This window comes from Vigna radiata, chromosome 11, assembly GCF_000741045.1.
Source record: "Vigna radiata var. radiata cultivar VC1973A chromosome 11, Vradiata_ver6, whole genome shotgun sequence".
Lineage (NCBI taxonomy): Eukaryota > Viridiplantae > Streptophyta > Magnoliopsida > Fabales > Fabaceae > Vigna > Vigna radiata.
Window position 1 is genome coordinate 17,675,693 of NC_028361.1, and position 19,200 is coordinate 17,694,892.

The window sequence follows — 19,200 nt, forward strand, 5'->3', positions numbered from 1 at the left end:
GTTGCAGAGTTTATATAGAAACTGAGACGTACCTGTGCGTATGTGTCTACACGCTGAATCATGCCATGTCATCTGTGTGGGACCCACGTGGTGAGATTTAGATAAAGATTATTTTATCCTTTTAATTTTAAAATAAAGTTAAAAAATTGTATTATGTATATGCTGCCGTGTGCCGTCCATTTCATATAACATATTGTTTTTACTCGATAGTAGTTTTTAATAGAGGAAATACACGTTTTATTTTTTATTTATTATGAGTATTATTATTATGTGGTAGAATATTAATTTTCAGTGTCATTAGAATATTAATTTTCTATGGTCGGTAGTTTAATTTTCGTACATGAGATGATGTACGGTTATTATGGGTCGTGTAATTTGTTTTTTCTTGAGGCAGATAATAATAACTTCCTGCAAAAAGCTTGGGATTAAATGAGGAGAGTATGACATATAAAAAGATACTTTTGTCCTTTTTCTCTAGTCATTGTTAAATTAAATGTACGTATAGAAAAAGACATGAGAAAGAAACATCATACTCTGATTAAGATCTTTTGAAAAGTTCTTACACGAAAATTTCTCTTCTAGCATTATTTTTTTTTTATGTAGTGTATGATGCTTGGTTAGTTAACAATCTGATGATTGATCACCCAATAAAGAAATGACTAATTGGTTGAAACCAATAACTAATTAATAATTAATTTAAACAATAATCGTTATAGATAATTGTACTATAATGGTACTTAGATAGATCGAGAAGGGTGTAAGGAAGATCGGGTAGGGGATAGCATCGATCGGAACAAACAATATCAATAGAAGATAAGATGAATCCCATGACACAATTCTGTGGAATGATAAATAGCACTCAGACAGATCGGGAATGGTACAAAGAAGATCGGTCATGAGCTGGCACCGATCGGAGAATACTGTACCAATGTCAGAAAATGGAGTGAATCCCAGTGTGGGAATGAGAGGCAGTTGCGGACAGTTGATGAAGATATTTGGCGAGTTTAACGGAGCGAGAATCTAGGAAACACGAAGCAGTAGTGGATAACGGAAGAATGAGGCAGTTGCGAATAAGATGGAGAAAATTACGGGAAGTTCAGGTACGTTCTAATGCAGCTCCTATTAAAGTGGAATTATTCCTCTATAAATAGGGGAAGACAACTCAGGTAAAAGGCTGATTCTGATTTTGAGAGAAAAGAGTTTCTTAAGTGATCTAGCTAACTTGATCGTCGGAGTGCTAACGTACAGATACACCCCTTTTCAGTTTCTAGATCGCTAGCAGATACGTGAGAGAGAGAAGATCGTGATTGGTGCTTGTGAATCGTGGTCTCACTTTTCTACAAGAACAATAATTAATAGGAATAATAATTAATAATTAGTAATTAATAAGAAAGATAAAAGTCATTAGTTGATAATTAATTTTTTTTTATTCATTTATCACAAAATTATTAAGTAATAAAATCTTTAATTTGAAAATCTTTTCTCCAAATTAAAAGATTTATAAATTATTTAGTGATCAAAGCTTGGAAGCAAATGATCATTCAGATCTTCCACCCCTAAAACTGAAACATTTTCTATTTGAATTTGTGAATTATACTAAATAAAATTTTAAATGTTAATTTATAGCAGAAATATATATTAACAGTAAGCAATTCACTTTTGCATAGGAAACCGGTAGGAAATGCGAATGGTTGAATTCGACGACAACTTGGTGACAACACACGACAGTTTAGGTTGCCTTTCAAACATGTTGACTGAAACGAGTACCATTAGAATTGACGAGTCGCGTTGCACAGTGGCACACGCAAGCTAAAGCAAACACTTATTCAAAAGCTACTTTCCCTTATTCATACTCCTTTTAAAAAAAATTACATCAATTAAACGTGTAAAACAGAATTAGATTCTTTAACAATATAAATCTTAACTTTTTAATTATAATTTATGATTTTATTTATTTTATAAATCTTGATAAAAAAAATATTTGTGTTTCTGTATAGAATCCGAGACCAAACACTCTTTAAGCTCCGCTCTTCTTTGACTCTCTTTCAACATTTATCACAAATTTATTTCTTGACACTGGACGGTCGTGACCTGCAGGTTAACACTCCGACGCTCAAGACAGCAGGGTCAAAAATAGGGTAAAGTATATTTGATTAGATTAAAAGTCAATACCAGGTTTAATATGTCTGTATTTATAGACATTAAGTCCAATAATAGAATTAACTTCTTGTAACCGTTGTACCTTACTCCGTAAAACTCGTCCCTTACTGCAATCGTCACATCCTGTAAATTTCCTTTTCCGTAATACTCGTTCATTAATGTTACAAGTCATCCTTTAACGTCGTCTACACTCTTTTCATAACTGGAAACTCCCTCCGATCTTTGTCCTAACCGATCGGTCAACCACCTCCTCCGATCACACATTTCACCTTCGTTCTCGATCCACCGATCAACCATTTCTCCCGAACATACATAATACGCAAATTGTGTTCTTATAGAAAATCATAGAGGTGTATTTATTTTTGTATGGCACTAAAGTCTCACTTGCTAAACAATTCTTTTTGGGAAGATTCTTCGATGCTTAGGGACTAGTGAAGTCAATAATTTATGTAATTACAATGAAATAACGTTGTTAGAATTTTATATACGGCAGTTGACAATCATTAGATTAAGTGTGTCTTTGCTATGATATTTGAAGTTTTAAATTCACATAATAAATGTAAAAAACGAAAATTAGTGAAATTAACTTGACATATATAAAAAAAATAATCAATATCATTAGCATGCATAATATATATATGTTTGATAATTAAGAAAGAAAAGTGGGAAGAAAAAGGTAGAGCAGGTGGTGTAGGGTTAAGAGGGGACAAAGTGGGGTCCAGGTCACGTAGACATAGGCAGAAAAAGGGGCAAGGAAACGTGGGTGAGGGACCACGCATGTTAACCAAGGAAGCACAGTGGTAGTTTTCGTTTTGGAACATTATACGCGTCGACCAACCGCGGAACCCATTTCTGGTACCATTGTTGGGCCGAAAACTATGTTTTCCACGTGAGCCAGATGCTCATCTCATTTTTCTATATCCTTTCCTTCCACAGAGGAAAAAAAATTGGAGACATCTTCTCAATGCAATTTAAACATGCCTTTTTAGTTCAAGGAAATAAGTATGCAACTTAAATGACAATATTTATACCTACCCGGCCTAACTTGCTCCTATATCATCTGTAAAATCACTCCAATATCATTTGTACGTCCCAAAATAATGATAGGTATAATATTCTTGACTTCAAATGCATCAGATTGTTTTTGAAATATTGGTAGATAATGCTTTTATTAATAATTCAAGGTACATGTATATCTCAATTATTATCACGAGATATTAACAAAATTTGTTAATATATTCTCTTGTATTTCATGGGATTGAAAGATCTATAAATACATTATTTTATTATATTAGGTACACATTCAATTCTACTTATTACTCTTATACTATTTTTATCTTTCCTAAATTCTTACATATGACATAACTTTTAATCATGGTCAAGTACACTAAAAAAAAGTTAGAATTATTTATAAAAAGTAAACTTGAGTTGTTGTTATCATGAACCATCAAGGAGTTATTAGTAGATTACATTTATTTTGGGCTTTCTAAAATAGATTAAGTAGTCTAGGTTTTAATTGAGCTTTTTATAATGAGCCATGTAATGTAGAATTTTGAGAGAGACAAAGGAGACAGGTGACACATAAAAGAAGGTTTGCTCCCCAAGGTTGAGGACTTCTTAGTTTTTCATCCTTGAGTAGTGGCCATGTGACATGCTCCTAATGAAATGATTAATAGTCATGTGTCATACTCCTAGTAGAGAGGATTTATCCTTAACAATGACACATCTAAGGTTAACTTGGTTATAAAAAGAGGTGTCTCCCTAATGTAAAAAATACTTTTGAATTTGAGTAAAGTTATGTCATCAATTTTGTGTCATACTACTCAACTTAGGTCACCAAAGGTTAGATCACCCATTCTAGGTTTCCTTTTACCATCCTTCCTCTAGAGTTGGCCTAACCTCTCTTGAAAACACCCAAACACCACCATTGTTTCTCTCTCTCTCTCTCTCTCTCTTGCTTTAGTCATATAGCTTGTGATGGCTTGCTCCTAGGTGCTAGGATAACCATTCTCCACATTGCAATGAAACAAAAACTGAAACTCATGAACAATGATGTAGAGGTGCAACAAAAATGAAGATTCTATGGTGAAATTGAAGAGCAATGATGTGTGTGTGAAGCAACTATCCTAGGTAGCCATTCCCAACGAAGGAAGGGGGCTAAAGGAGTGGAAGAAGAATTCAGAGGAGGTGACTTTTGGTGCAAGCAAAGGCTAGAGTGATCTCAATAGCATGACATTACGTGACATTCAAAAGTGAGAATTACAAAGGAGGAGGTGTTGAATTTATAGGTGATTCAACACCCTTGCACTATGTAAGTTCGCTAGTGCTAAGCGCATGCCTTCCTCCACCAGGTGTTGGTTGATCCGTAAGCCAAATGTGAAGGTTTCATGTCCCTTACGTTAAGCGGGCTTCTCCTTGTGCTGAGTGGTCCTGCAATTGCCAATTTAGCTTGATGTACAAGGCTTCTTTGCCCTTTAATGCTTCCTCTTCTAATTCTTCTTGCATCCTCCTGATCTTTCCTCTGGTAAGAGAGGTCCCTTGGCTGGCTTTATTCCATAAGCTTGGAAGAGAAACCATCCTCTCATCACATCAAAACCATTATATACGCACCATATTTCTATCATCATCAAGCTTTCACAAACCACCACCTATTTAGGAGTCTTCCCTTGGCTTGAGACATATAGCTTGAAGGAGTTTATCCAACATTTGGTAATTAGAGCAAATTATCAACAAACTTTTATCAACAAAATAAGATTTGTTGGTAATGGTAATTATTGAAGGAATTATAAACGAATATTTTTTTTTATTTACCAACAAAAATATTTATCGGCAAGTTGTAGTTACCGACAAATGTAGCTATTTCATTTATCGACAGATATATCTGTCGATAAGGTTGTATGTGCAATTGTTAACTTAATTTATCGACGGATCCGTCAACAACTTGTTCGATGAAATCAAATTTAAATTTGAGATTTCCCTTCTCCAATTTTAGTTTACCCTTCCACATTTCATATTCAGTGCTCTAGTGAAAATCTGATGATGCTACCCATGCCCTACCTTCACGTTGTCGGGACGTGGTTGCTACCATGGCGTGACCTTGTTGTGATGCTTTATTCGTGTGTTAAGGGTCTTGTCGTCGAGGGTCCCTTTTATGTGTTTTTCCATTTCGATCGTCAAGAGAGACTGTTGTGGTTGTTGTCGCACTAGCTGTCGAGAGGACCTGTCACGTTCATTGCCACACCTCGAGGTAAGTTGTGCTTTGATTGTATTTTAGGATAAATTTTCTTTTCTAGTCAAAATGCCCTGACAAAGATAATGTTTAAGGCTTTGGTTGTGGAAAAACATTCATATTTGTGTTTTTTGTACTGTTTTGTCTCTCTCATAGTCGTGTTTGCTTTGATTAGGGTTGTGGCCATTTATTTTTCAATTTTGAGTTGAGTGATCATGGTTTGGCTAAGGGGTTCTATGGATATAAAAAGAAATGATGTGAATGAAAACATATATGTGCTGAAGTATGACAAATATTTTTCATTCCTTAGCTATAATAGTGCTTGGTGTAAGTTCAATTTTCTCTCATGCATTTCATTAAACAATTTGTGTTTTTACCATCTATGCCTGATGCAATGGAATCTTGATCAATAAAACAACAACAAAATTAGTTTTAGTCAAACTTGAATGGATGTAAGTAAAGTAATTATCACATTTATAACTACATATATAATGTTGGGCTTAAATTTTGCATAAAGCTTGGCAAGCCGAGCTCGACAACATAACAGATAGAGCTCGCTAGCATACCAAACCGACCTCGACAACTCGATAAGATGAGCTCGGTAGCTTTAGAGGATGAGCTCGACAACTATAGAGGATGAGCTCAGCAACTATAGAGGATGAGCTCGACAACTCAACAGGATGAGCTTGACAATATTACAAGATGAACTTGGCAGCATTACAGGATGGGGTCGAATAGTGGAAAAATTAACTCGGTAACTCTAGGGTCAGGTTATTAATCGTAAAAATTCATTAGATGCAAATACCTTAACTTCAAAAGTCAATGTTGAGGTGAATTATGCATCTTTAGTCATTTTGAGCAGTCGTTCAAATATGATAACTTGTTAGATTTTTTCCTTGATCAATCTTTAATCACCATTAATTCACTTAACATTTTCGTCCATTATCTTGTGATAGAACATGGCTAAAGTTTCCATCAAACATGGTTGGATGTATGACCGTTGTTAGAACGGTAGGAAATGTTTGAAATAAAATTTTGTCGTAGGAGTTGAAGAGTTTGTTTGGATGGTTCGGAAATATAAATATTACGCTCTTGACAAAGGGACTAAATGTCGATGCATCAAGTGCGAATGTACTAGAAATTTTTAGGTGGTTAAAGTTCACCAATACGAAAAAGGATTCATGCCAAATTACAAGATTTAGACATTATATGGTGAAGAAATTCCTTCTGCTGATTTGACTGCACCTGAAAATTAGAAGTCTTCCGGTTCGAGCACTTTTGTACATATTTTTGAGATGAATCAATTTATGTATATGCAAGAGATGATGAGTAATTCTCTTAGTTGACATGCTTTAGTTGAACAAAGTATATAATAGTCGTTTAGAAGAGTCTCCAAATGAAATAACTCAAAAGTTTTTTAATTTATTGGCAAAAATCACTCAAAAGTTTTTTAATTTATTGGCAAAGGCAAATGAGTTTGTATTTGAAGAGATAAAAAAGTCAAAACTATTAATATGCATTAGACTTATGGTTTGCAAATCTAGTTGGAATATTTCCAACCAATTATTGGACTTCATTTCAAAAATCTTTTTAGATTTAACACTACCAAATAATTCTTTGTCAAACAATTATTATGAAGCTTCTTTTTAACACCTCCACGAACTTCTTCCTACACCTCTAATAGACCAAAGTGCCCTTCAGTAAAATTAAAAAAATTAAAGTTTTTGAAATTTATTATTTCAAAATCCGTTGAGAATTATTTTATGACCTTTTAATTTTTTTTTTATTTTTTTGCATTTTTTGCTTTTAATTTTTTAAATATCTTTTACTTGTTTTAGTTTAAGAAAATATATTTTAAAATATTAAGGTATATTAAATTATATTAAAATATTAAGTTAAATTAAATATTTACTATATTTTAAATTTAATAACAAATTTTAAAAGAATATGTTAAACTAATTTCGAAATCCCTTAAGTTAGTTGAAGTTTTTAAAAAATCTTTCTACAAATTTTGAAATCTGTTTAATGTTTTTTTACAAAAATAATTTTGAGATTTTAAAAAAATTTGAAGATGTAGGGAGAAATAATTGGAGGTGCAGGAGAAGCTTCCTATGTTTATTTGATCAATGAGTATATGTATGTTCTTGCATTCAAATGCTTGATTGTTAAAGTATACCTCTTGTGAAATAATTATATGTTAATGTGTATCACTTCTGAAATAACTGATTGGTGTAATGTTAAGTTTGTGCTGTGAGCCTTCAGAGGCAATTCTTCAGCCCCTAATTAATAAAATAAAAAGAAAATTAAAAAGTGAAAGAAAAACTTTTAATAATGTCATATCACATTATTACGGTCATTATAAAAAATATCAAATTTAACCATTTTTATAAAAAAATAGAACTCCTTCGAACATCTTAAAAATAGAAATTTCATCTAAACAAAACTATCAAATAAAATAAAATGAAAAAATAAAAATAAAATAACTTTGTAAAAACATGTGACAACAGAATTACTACTCTCAAATAACTAAAAAAAGTAACCTTAAAAAAAAGTAACCTTTAAAACATTTATCAACAAAATAAATATATAAATAAAGGTTAAATACCTTTTTTTTTTTCAGTTTTGGTTACGGATATTCAAACTGGTTTCCATTTTATTTTTCTGTTCAATATAGTCCTAAAGAACGTAATTATGTTCAATTTAGTCCTTTTTAGGTTAAATGTAGTCCTAAAGAACGTAATTTATGTTCAATTTAATCCTGATTTGTGGTTCACGGAGTTTGTAAAAAGGATTAAATTAAACACAAATTACGTTCTTTAGAACTACATTGAACAGAAAAAGAACTAAATTGAATATAATTACGTTTTTTAGGGCTATATTGAACAGAAAAATAAAATGAAGACCATTTCAAATATTTGTAACCAAAACTCGGACAAAAAATATTTTACCTAAAAGATAAATATTTATTTATTTATTTTATAATAGATTTTCACAGGTGAATTCGGCGTTTCAATTCTGTCACCGTTTAGACACATCCATCCGCGTTCTCTCCTCTCTTTTCTAATCCCTTTCATGGTTCTGTCGATCCTATTCTGATCTCAACGGCAACATGGCTATTCTGATGATGGTGGGATTGAGCCTATTGGACTTCTTCGTTGCGGGCCTTTCCTTGTTCATTGGCTTGACCTTCATCGCCTTCATCGCCTCCGTTCTCTGCGCCGCAGCTTTGTTCAACAACGCCAAAGACGTTTCCTCCTGAATCCTACATTCAACGGTTCTATCTTCACTTTCAGTCTTTCAATTTCTTGTATTTCTTTTTACAATAATTAGAAATCAGGAACTTGTGTAAACTATTCAAATCTGTGGAGTTTAATTTCGTGTATTAATCTATACTTTTTTCATGATTTGCTACGGCTACTTAAAAATTGTCCGTAATTTTGGATGCAGCATCAATGTGGCTGCAGTGTCTGCAATTCCTTACAGTAGCAAGGTTACAACGAAATTGGAACTTAAATTCATGGTTTGTTCTTATTCACTTCCTGGTGTTTGTTTAGTGTATATTGTGATTGTCGCCTGATTTTTATTTAGGACAACATTTTATATTTTGCAGTTAGAATTAACGTTTTATCTGGATAATTTGTCTATTAAATGTTTAAATTCAAGGTTAGTATAGGTTTGAGGAATACGATGGATTTGCGTAAGCTGTTGTAGTTACATGTTGTAGCAATGATCTATTTGAAGTAATGTCGTTGGAATTTTGCATCCTTCAGATTACCGTAAGCACAATTAGTTTTTGACTTAGTTGTGGTGGACTGAGATACATATTTTAGAGGACAGAAAAAAAAAAGTATAGGTTTAAAGGCAAACTATAATTACGATTGAAGAATGAAATGTCGTTATCAGTTTTTGTGTCCTAGATGGTGATAATGGAGATGTAAGCTTTAGCTATTACATTGCTACGGATTTGTTGCTAATCAGGATTTTGTTTTTGTTTTCCAGCACCGATATATGGAATTTTGCCTTTTAGGAATTTGAATATTTATGTTAGAGGTAATTTTTAAAACAGATAGGATAATGGTTTCCTGCATTTGACGCCAGGAAAATACCTTCATAAATAAGATTAAAGAGAAATTGTTACTTGATATGATTGCTGTCGTTTTCCTTCATTATCTATAATAATCTGTAGTCCTGCTACTAGATTCCTAATAGAACTAACAAACTCAGTCATTGAGTGACAGCCTTTCAAAACATCTAACAAAATATTCTACAAGATAACACAGCAAAAGGTTAGACAAAATATCTTAAGCAGTAAATGGATGTAGTAATCCCAATCAGCAGGATGATTAATAACCCTCTTGAGCCTGAACATATTTTTAGCTATTCGGCCGGCAGTGTTCACAACAAAATCGCTAGTATCTCTGCTTCTATCATCTACCATCCACCCCTTGGCAAAACACCTTGTCCTCAAGGTGATAATTAAAACGGATTCAGGACCAATCTTCTCACCAGATGTGCTCAGGAGACTAATCTATATATCTATTTATGAAGTTAGTGCTTTTGAAACAGAAAACTATCTCAATTTAATATATTTTAGTTATTTATTTGCTTTGTGGAGCATCATTCATGAAAGACAGGATAGGTAACTTCTCCTATCTTCTCATGGTGTAGGCTATTTCCTTAACACTCAAATGCATTATTATTGTCATGGATTTAAAGTTGGTTTGGGAGTGAAATGAGGTTTAATGGAGAGTTTAACTACAAACCTAGAAGTGCACAAACTAACTATATTGTCTTCTTTGTTCCTTAAAGTCACCACAAGAGTATAGCTTCAACAATTCTCACTTCAACACCTAAATTAGAAGAGAGGCGGGTTGTAAGAAACAAGTGAAGCATTAATCAATTTCTTTTCCACTTTGAGTAAGAAGAAAAAGTCAAGAAAAGCTAGTTTGAAACTGATAAGCCGGTTAGAGGGAGTGATTTCGTTTAGTATGGTTGTCTTTTAAGGGGGAAACAGTTCCTCCTAGACATGTGGTTTTATTGTTGTTTCAGAACAGGTGCTAACCTGTGTGAAGGGAAACTCTTCCCTTGGAAGCAGTTGAATGTTTTTAGACTTACAATAGAGTAAAATTGTGTATGTAATTGTTGGATATTTAATTTGAGTGTTACTGCAGTATTAATCCTATAATTTGAATTCTTGATCTCAAGAATTCCTAACAGAAACTGGACAACTTTAAAATGAAAGAATATAGATGTCAAAACTCAAAGGAATTCACAAGAAAAGACATGCAAAAAAAAAGGTAAATTTTGAGTGAAGGCATTCAAAAGGAACCTAATGAATATCTATATTATGAGTACTAAGACAAAACCAAAAAAATGCAAGTTGAATCAAGAACACATACAGCTGCTGTTTTCAAGTAGAATTAGAAACAAAATTTCATTCAAAGATGCTTCACAATACAATTTAAGTCATAAGACAACTAGAAAAGTAAGCAAGTGCATCTAGGAGTGTAACATGTAGTGTGAATTGTCCTCTTTTCTTGTTTTCCTTTTGTAATTGTTCGACCTCTTCATTTTTCTATTTCATTCCAGATTTTCTTTTCTATTTTGAATTCATAAGCTCATGCATTTAATATTTCTTCACTCAATTTTTGCAAACAACTCACAACTTAGGTTCAATTCTACTCTCAATCATACTCCAAATCACTAGTAAGTGCATGTACCTGTTCAAGCAAAAGATTCAACTTAAAAATCTGGAAGAAATGACTTGGCGTGAATGGATGCAGTTGAGTTGGTACTTCAAATGTCATCAAACGCATTTAATAGTTCTTTTACTTCCTCTGCTACTGCTGGTTGAGTGGCGTGTGTGGTTAGCGACAGTAGTAAACCTCCGTCATCCTCACAAAGCTAAAGCATGGATACATGAACACCTTCTACCAAAGCTTTATCAAGTTGTTGCTTCATAACCGTTTTCAACACTAGTAGAAGAAGAGCCTTTCAACACATGTTTTTTACCATGAATCTTGAAATCTATTGTCAATTTGTTAAAATTTCAAGTAATGTCTCCCAAAGTAACTAACTACTAAATTCCTAGGATGACATCACAACTGCTGTTTTGAATGTGAGCGGAATTACAATTCTTCAAATCGGTAAGTTAATATCAATTAAAATATATCTATAGAAAACTAGTTCAGATTAATCTTGATGATTGTTCGTCACATGATGACCACATTGTACAAGATGAACATGCGTAGAATGAAGGATTGGGTTTGGGTGTACGCAATTTGGATTTGGATGAAAACATGGTTTCAATTCAAGGTTAGGATAGGAGGATGAAACTACATCTCATGATGATTTAGACATTACACTCAAGACTAAGCTTTGTAACTAAGGATTTACTCTTTTGTAACTAGATCGCGGGTGTTTATTATATTATTTCTATTGGCTTCCACTGTTCTGTGTGTTTTTCTTATCATTTTGAATTGAAGTTAATTATACGTTTCAAGTGTGATATAAAAATTCTCTATGATATTGATTTTGACGACCTTGTAGCCAAAGTATACGTGTTGCTCTGGAGTTATAAATTGCCTAAGATATTAACTCCCCCAAGATACGGTGGTCAATGGTGAAGAATTAGCAAGCACATATTGCCGCATTCTTTTAACAACCGAAGTGATATGATAGCGTGGAGCTCACGAAATGTAAGTGGAGAAGTGAAGCAATTAGAAAGCAATTGGATGATTTAATTGCATCATTACATATTGCCGCAGGTGAAATTCTGCAAATCAAAGACTGGAACTTTGGGTTCCCTTTCAAGACCATCTCTATACAGCAACGCAGTAAGGGGAGAAGCAATCTTTGCATAATCGCGGATGAAGCGACAGTAGAATGTACCAGTTCAGTCGTCTAAGTTTTTGGTATATTAATTTTTTTAATGCATGTTAAAACATCAGTGTCTATTGATATATTTTGAAGACTTACGAAGGACAACATCTAAAACTCAACAAAATACTAAATTCAGAATTTACTAAGGCCAAAAGATAAAATCAACATTTTGAGGGAACGTATCGTAACATCTTTTTTTTTTTTTTTTTTACATAATTTAAAAACTAATATTAGTTATTACTTATTATGTTTCACTTGAAAATTTAGTATACATATGTCAATACTGATGTTAAAATATTAAGGGGTTAACAAAGTCGAAAAAGATTTTGTTACCCATGCATGTTTCCCCTTACTTTAACCCTCACAACACAAAAAGCTTCACCTCGACATAGATTTTGACTAATCTGTTAATATTATATTGATGTAGAGTAAAAGATGGGATTTTTCTTATAAACAGAAAACCTTTTTAGTTTTATAGAAATTTGAAATTGAAATATGATTTTCAATATTTTGTTTATTTTTAAAAAAGGAATATTTTCAAGCAATGATGTTTATAGGTAGAAGTGTTTTAAAATAATTAATTTTAACTGAAGTGTGTCTCATATTTAAATTATAATATTTTCCTAGTATTATTTTTCAAAGCTTCACTTTGTAATAAAATTTTTGTTTGGTTTAGAAATAATATCACGCGTTTCAAAAAATAAAATTTCAGAAATTTCAATTTTGAGATATATTTTTTTAAATATTTCTTTAAAAATAATATCGTATATTTAACAGAAAAAAGTTGTTTTTTCAGAAATTTAAAAGGTAGAATATAAAATGTATAAAAATGTTTTGTTTGTTTTATATAATATTAAAAAATAATTATCTTTAAAGAAAGACTACTTACTTTAGCATGAGTTTTAAATTAAGATTTTTTTTTATTTTTAAAAAATGATTTTATTTAATATTAAAATAAAAGTTAATGTAATATGAATCTACTTACAAATTAGTATTTTGAAAATAGGATATTATATGTGTAATATTAAATGATTTTATTATAAACAGTTTTGTTATAAATGAATTTTATTATTTTAAAATGTATTTTTTTAGAAACCATTTTTTAGAGTTTTATTTTCTAAGAGTTTTTATTCTCGAGTCATCTATTTAACGATCATGAAGTGCATAATCGATTACAACATCAAGGTTTACAATTCTAGCCAATCAATTTCTGTTAGAGAGCAAGTAAGTTTTTACTCCTTTTTCTTTCTTCATTCCTAATCCGTTTTTAAGAGAATCTAGTGTCTTTGCATGTGCAATTATGTTTCTCCTAATCATTCTTGGTCCATCTAGAATTCTAAAGACTCTATCTGTTTTCAATTTGGTATTTCATAGGTTCGTCTAGAGATTCCTTGTATTTCAAGTAATTGACAAAATGTTCTTTGAGTTGAACAATTTTCTTGTTAGGTAAGGGAAGCTAGAACTTGCTTACATTATCTTCGTCATACTAAAATAACATTTATGAGTGTAATATAATGAATTGATACACGTTATAGGATACATGTAATAGGATACATGTTAAGAGATACATGTTACATGATACATGATACACGATAGATGTTACATGATAGATGTTACAAATTCATGTTACATGTTACAGGTTACAAGTTACATATTACAGGATACATGTTACAAGTTACTGGTTACACGTTACCGGTTACCGAATACTGATTGCCAATCACAGGTTACAGGTCTAGAGATTCCTTGCATTTTAGTTAATCGGCAAAATGTTCTATAAGATAAGCAATTTTCTTATGCGGTAAGGGAAGCTAGAACTTGTTTACATTATGTTTGTCATGCTGAAATAATATGAGTGTAATATGATGAATTGATACAGGTTATAGGATACATGTTATAGGATACATGTTATAAGATCCATGTTACAGGATACATGATACATGATAAATGTTACATGATACATGATACATGATAGATGTTACACGATAGATGTTATAGGTTACAAGATCCATGTTACATGTTAAAGGTTACAAGTTGTAGATTACAGGTTAGAGGTTAGATGTTACATGTTACAAGTTACAGGTTACAACATACATGTTACAAGTTACAGGTTACAAGCTACAGGCTCCAGGCTACAGGCTACAGGCTACATGCTACAGGCTACATGCTACAGGCTACATGCTACAGGCTACATGCTATAGGCTACAGGCTACGGGCTACGGGCTATAGACTACAGGCTGCAAGCTACAGGTTACAAGTTACAGATTACAGGTTACATGTTTTAGGTTACAAGTTATAGGTTAAAGGTTACCGGTTACCGATTAAAGATTACCGATTATCGATTACCGATTACAGGTCTAGAGATTCCTTGCATTTCAATTAATCTGCAAAATGTTCTATGAGTTGAGCAGTTTTCTTGGGAGGTAAGGGAAGCTAGAACTTGTTTACATTATGTTTGTTGTTCTGAAATAATATATATGAGTTTAATATGATGAATTGATACAGGTTACATGATACATGTTATAGGATACATGTTATAGGATCCATGTTATATGATACATTTTACATGATTCATGATACGTGATAGATGTTACACGATAAATGTTACAGGTTACAAGTACAGGGTACATGATACAAGATACAGGGTACAAGGTACAAGTTACGGATTACAAGTTACATGTTACAAGTTATAGGTTACAAATTACAGGTTACAACTTACAGGTTACAGCTTACAGGTTACAAGTTACAGGTTACAGGTTACAGGTTAGAGGCTACAGGTTACAAGTTAAAGGGTACAGGTTACAGGCTACAGGTTACAGGCTACAGGCTACAAGCTACAGGCTATAGGGTACAGGTTACTGGTTACAAATTATAGGTTACAGGTTACAAATTACAGGTTACAGGTTACGTGTTACAGGTTACAGGTTACAAGTTACAAGTTACAAGTTAAAGGTTAATAGTTACAATTTTTAGGTTATCGGTTATCGGTTACCGATTACCGATTACAGTTTACAGGTCTAGAGATTCCTTGCATTTCAGTTATTTTGCAAAGTGTTCTATGAGTTGAGTAGTTTTCTTCTAAGGTAAGGGAAGCTAGAACTTGCTTACATTATGTTTGTCATGCTGAAATAATATATATGAGTGTAATGTGATGAATTGTTACATGTTACAGGATACATGTTACATTATACATGATACATGATAGATGTTACACGATAAATGTTACGGGTTACAAGATCCATTTTACAAGTTATGGGTTACAGGTTACAGGGTACAAGTTACATGTTACAGGTTACAGGTTACCAGTGACAGGTTATACGGTACAGGGTACAGGGTATAGGATACAGGGTACATGGTACAGGGTACATGATATAAGTTATAGGTTACAGGTTACAGGTTACAACTTACGTGTCACATGTTACATGTTACAGGTTACAGGTTATATGTTACATGTTACATGTTTCAAAGTTACATGTTACATGTTACATGTTTCAAGTTATAGGTTACAAGTTACAGGTTACATGTTACATGTTACAGGTTACATGTTACAGGTTACAGGTTATAGGTTACACGTTATAAGTTACAAGTTACAGGTTACAAGTCACATACATGTTAATTACAAGATACATGTTGCAGGTTAAATGTTAGAGGTTACCTAAGATTAATTACAGGATACAAGCCCAATTCCACAAATTTCCCAATCCTTAAATTTTAAGTCTACTATGAACAAAAGGGCTAATCAACAATTAAGGTAAAGGTATTTCAACAATTACAAATTAAAAGCAAAAATAAAGAAAAATTTATTAAAATATTTAGAGAAAGATTGACTTTCTTACTTATTTTCAAAATATTAAAAATACACCTAAAAACCTATTTTTAACTAAAATTCTACAAATATAAAGATTTTATAGAAAAACCTAAAACTAATCTAATTCTAAACAATTAGAAAGAAAAATAGACTAACCTAATCTCCTAACACCTAAAAGAATGCAAAATTGAGGAGTTATCACCTTGCAACTCTAATGAAGGATATGCATAAAAAGTGATGTTATTGCAATCATGGACGCGCACTAGATATTGCCTCAATCTATTCATTCAATTCTTTTCCAAACAATATTGTATCTATATATTTCTATTAGGTTTAATAGCCAATTTAGTCTCCACTTTGGTTGAAAAATCTCAATTTAGTCCCTGGTTATAAAAGTGTTTTACATTAATCCTAACTTTTAAAATAGGGGATCAGATTGGTCCCTTTCGTTAAATATTAGTTAACGAAATTAATGGATGATGATGTGACACAACTTAAAGCTGATGTGTTAGATTGGTCCCTCGTTAGCTTTAAGTTGTGTCACATCATCATCCATTAATTTCGTTAACTTATATTTAACAGAAGGGACCAATCTGACCCACTATTTTAAAAGTTAGGACTAATTTAAAACACTTTTATAACGATGGATTAAATTGAGATTTTTCAACCAAAGTGAGAACTAAATTGGCTATTAAACCTTTCTATTATATTGCATAATCAATAGAGCAAGTCCAACTTGCAACATAAAAGTCACAATGCCACAAACAATGGAACTATGTCTACTTTGAAATCAAACGCAAATTCAAAATGAAACGGAATTCAAACATTCAAATTTACAAGAAAACTCTAAGATAGAATTAAAACATTCACCTTTATAAGGAAATTCTTAGGTAATGATATGTTTAATTTCGAGTTATTGTTAGCCTACAATTTGGTTTCTCTGTCTTTATAATGCAAACACCCATGTTTTCCTTATAGTTTTGGCATATAATATTTGATATCTTTGTATTCAGTGAATTCATATCATGTCCACCATTGGAACTTGTAGAACGAATTAAGATCGGTGTTATCAAAGCAAATGGGGAGAATTTCTTTTGACACTATTCTCCATAAATACTCAATAAAATATTATATCGTAATAAAATATTCATGTAGAAAACAAATGGAGTGTCAAAATAGCACGTTTCAAAGGCCTTGCAAAATTTTGATCATAAATGCTCATGATAGCATGAGTGAGATGATTGTTAGTAGTGATGGACTATCTTTACTCAAGGTGACGATAATATAAAACATTGAGGTAAGATAAAGTTTTACCTTTGTCCTATGGTGGAGAACAATTGCTTTTATCAAATTTGGCTAAGTAGTCTCTAGGGTGGGTTGACCTGATTGTTGACATGTAACCCAGCTTTGAATCGACACGAGGGGTATGTCCACCTACAAAGACTCTCCAACACTTAAGTAAATGAGAAAGGAGAAATGGATATTTGATACTAGAAGTAATTATCATCTTATCATACTTCTTATTGGGACATGTACTTATAGGCTTTCTAGGTCATAAGCAAACAAATATATTAAAAAGCTAGTTGAAGGTAATCAAATATTATATCTTGAAGATATTATATAATCAATCATTATATCATAATATCTTAGAGAAATTAGATAATAAATTGTTATTATAATATATATGATATATAAGAGCATATGATAATAAGTTATTATATCATAAGATATTAACTATAAATATCTTGGATATATTTCATAATATATTGAGAATAGAACAAAATTTGATTATAAGTTTTGATCCTAAGCTCGATGAGATAACATCGCTAAGGTCAACTACCACATCCAACACTTTGGAGTCTAATGTTTCGTCGTAGTCTTTTTTTTCCTTAAAAGACATCTCAAAGGGTTGAAAGGAGGGAGAATTTATATAAACATTCCTTGGTCTCGATTCCTAAGTGATGTGAGACTATTGAGTGTACTAGAACACAAGCTCTTAGTCGAGGTCTAAGGTGAATGAAAGTTCATCTTCCAATGGAGGGTTAAGGAAAATCGTTTTTGTTTCTCACAAATGGTATCAATCTTTTGATTCAAGTTCGGTGAGTTAGTATTATTAAAGTTAATTACCACATTTAAAGTATTGTTCATTTTGAAGTTTGAAATTCTATTACAATTTTATTTTTAAAAGTACTCTCTAAGGGGTTGAAAGAAAAAAATAGTATTTAAATTTTCATTAACTTCAACTTCTAAATAATGTAAGATTATTAGGTGTATCAGAATATTTAACATAAGTCTAAGTTTATTTGAGAGAATGATGAGATATAAAAATAATAAGAATGTGATACACTATGATTTTGACAGAAAAGGATCAACAGAAAAATCGTGCAAACGATAAAGTATACTCTACGTTGAGGAGTTTAAACATAAAAGGATAAATATCATGAGTTTGGGAAAGTGAAAATTGGGTGAAAGAAAAAAAAAACGTTAGGATATGTATGTATTGGTCGTGCCATATACAATTTTTTTTTTTTAATTTTAAAACTGTTGTCCTAGTTTTATAACCTTTTATATAACATTATATATCTATAGATATATTATTTTGTAAGAATAAAAATTAGTTTTTTCATTTAACGTATATTTTATTAAACAATCTTTATAGTTTTTTCAATCCCATATCAGTAAAAAGATGAAACTTAAGTAGAAAAATATTTTCTTAACAGAAAGATCCAAAAGGTTGTAAAAGAGAAAACAAAATTAGAGTTTACTATAATTAATGTGAGTAAAATAATTAAAGAAATGATGGTGGGCTTAGTGAAAAAATAATAGTTATACTACATTACACCTTAGTTTTTTCATTGGATAAATTAAGTTTTGAGTATCTAATTTAAGAATTTTTAATTAAATCTCTATTAAATTGTTATAATTGTTATAATTTATTGAGTTTTTAAAATTTTAAAATTTTTAATTGAGTATTTATAATTGGATTTATCCGTTAAATATGTGATGTAACATTTATATTGTAATATCACTTTGTCTAAATGTTATTATATAATATATTTTTTACAAGAAAATATGATGATGAAAACTTTCACTTTATTTACGGAGATTATTTATAAGTTTGATT

General features: G+C 31.6%; 1 long non-coding RNA gene across 1 annotated transcript; it reads left to right on the forward strand.

The window, feature by feature from the left end:
• Window positions 1-8,830: 8,830 nt before the first annotated feature.
• On the forward strand, window positions 8,831-12,364 carry LOC106776506. The gene is made up of 2 exons (XR_002665991.1): window positions 8,831-8,909; window positions 11,939-12,364. It is a non-coding gene; the product is annotated as an uncharacterized LOC106776506 (long non-coding RNA).
• The last annotated feature ends 6,836 nt before the right edge of the window (window positions 12,365-19,200 follow it).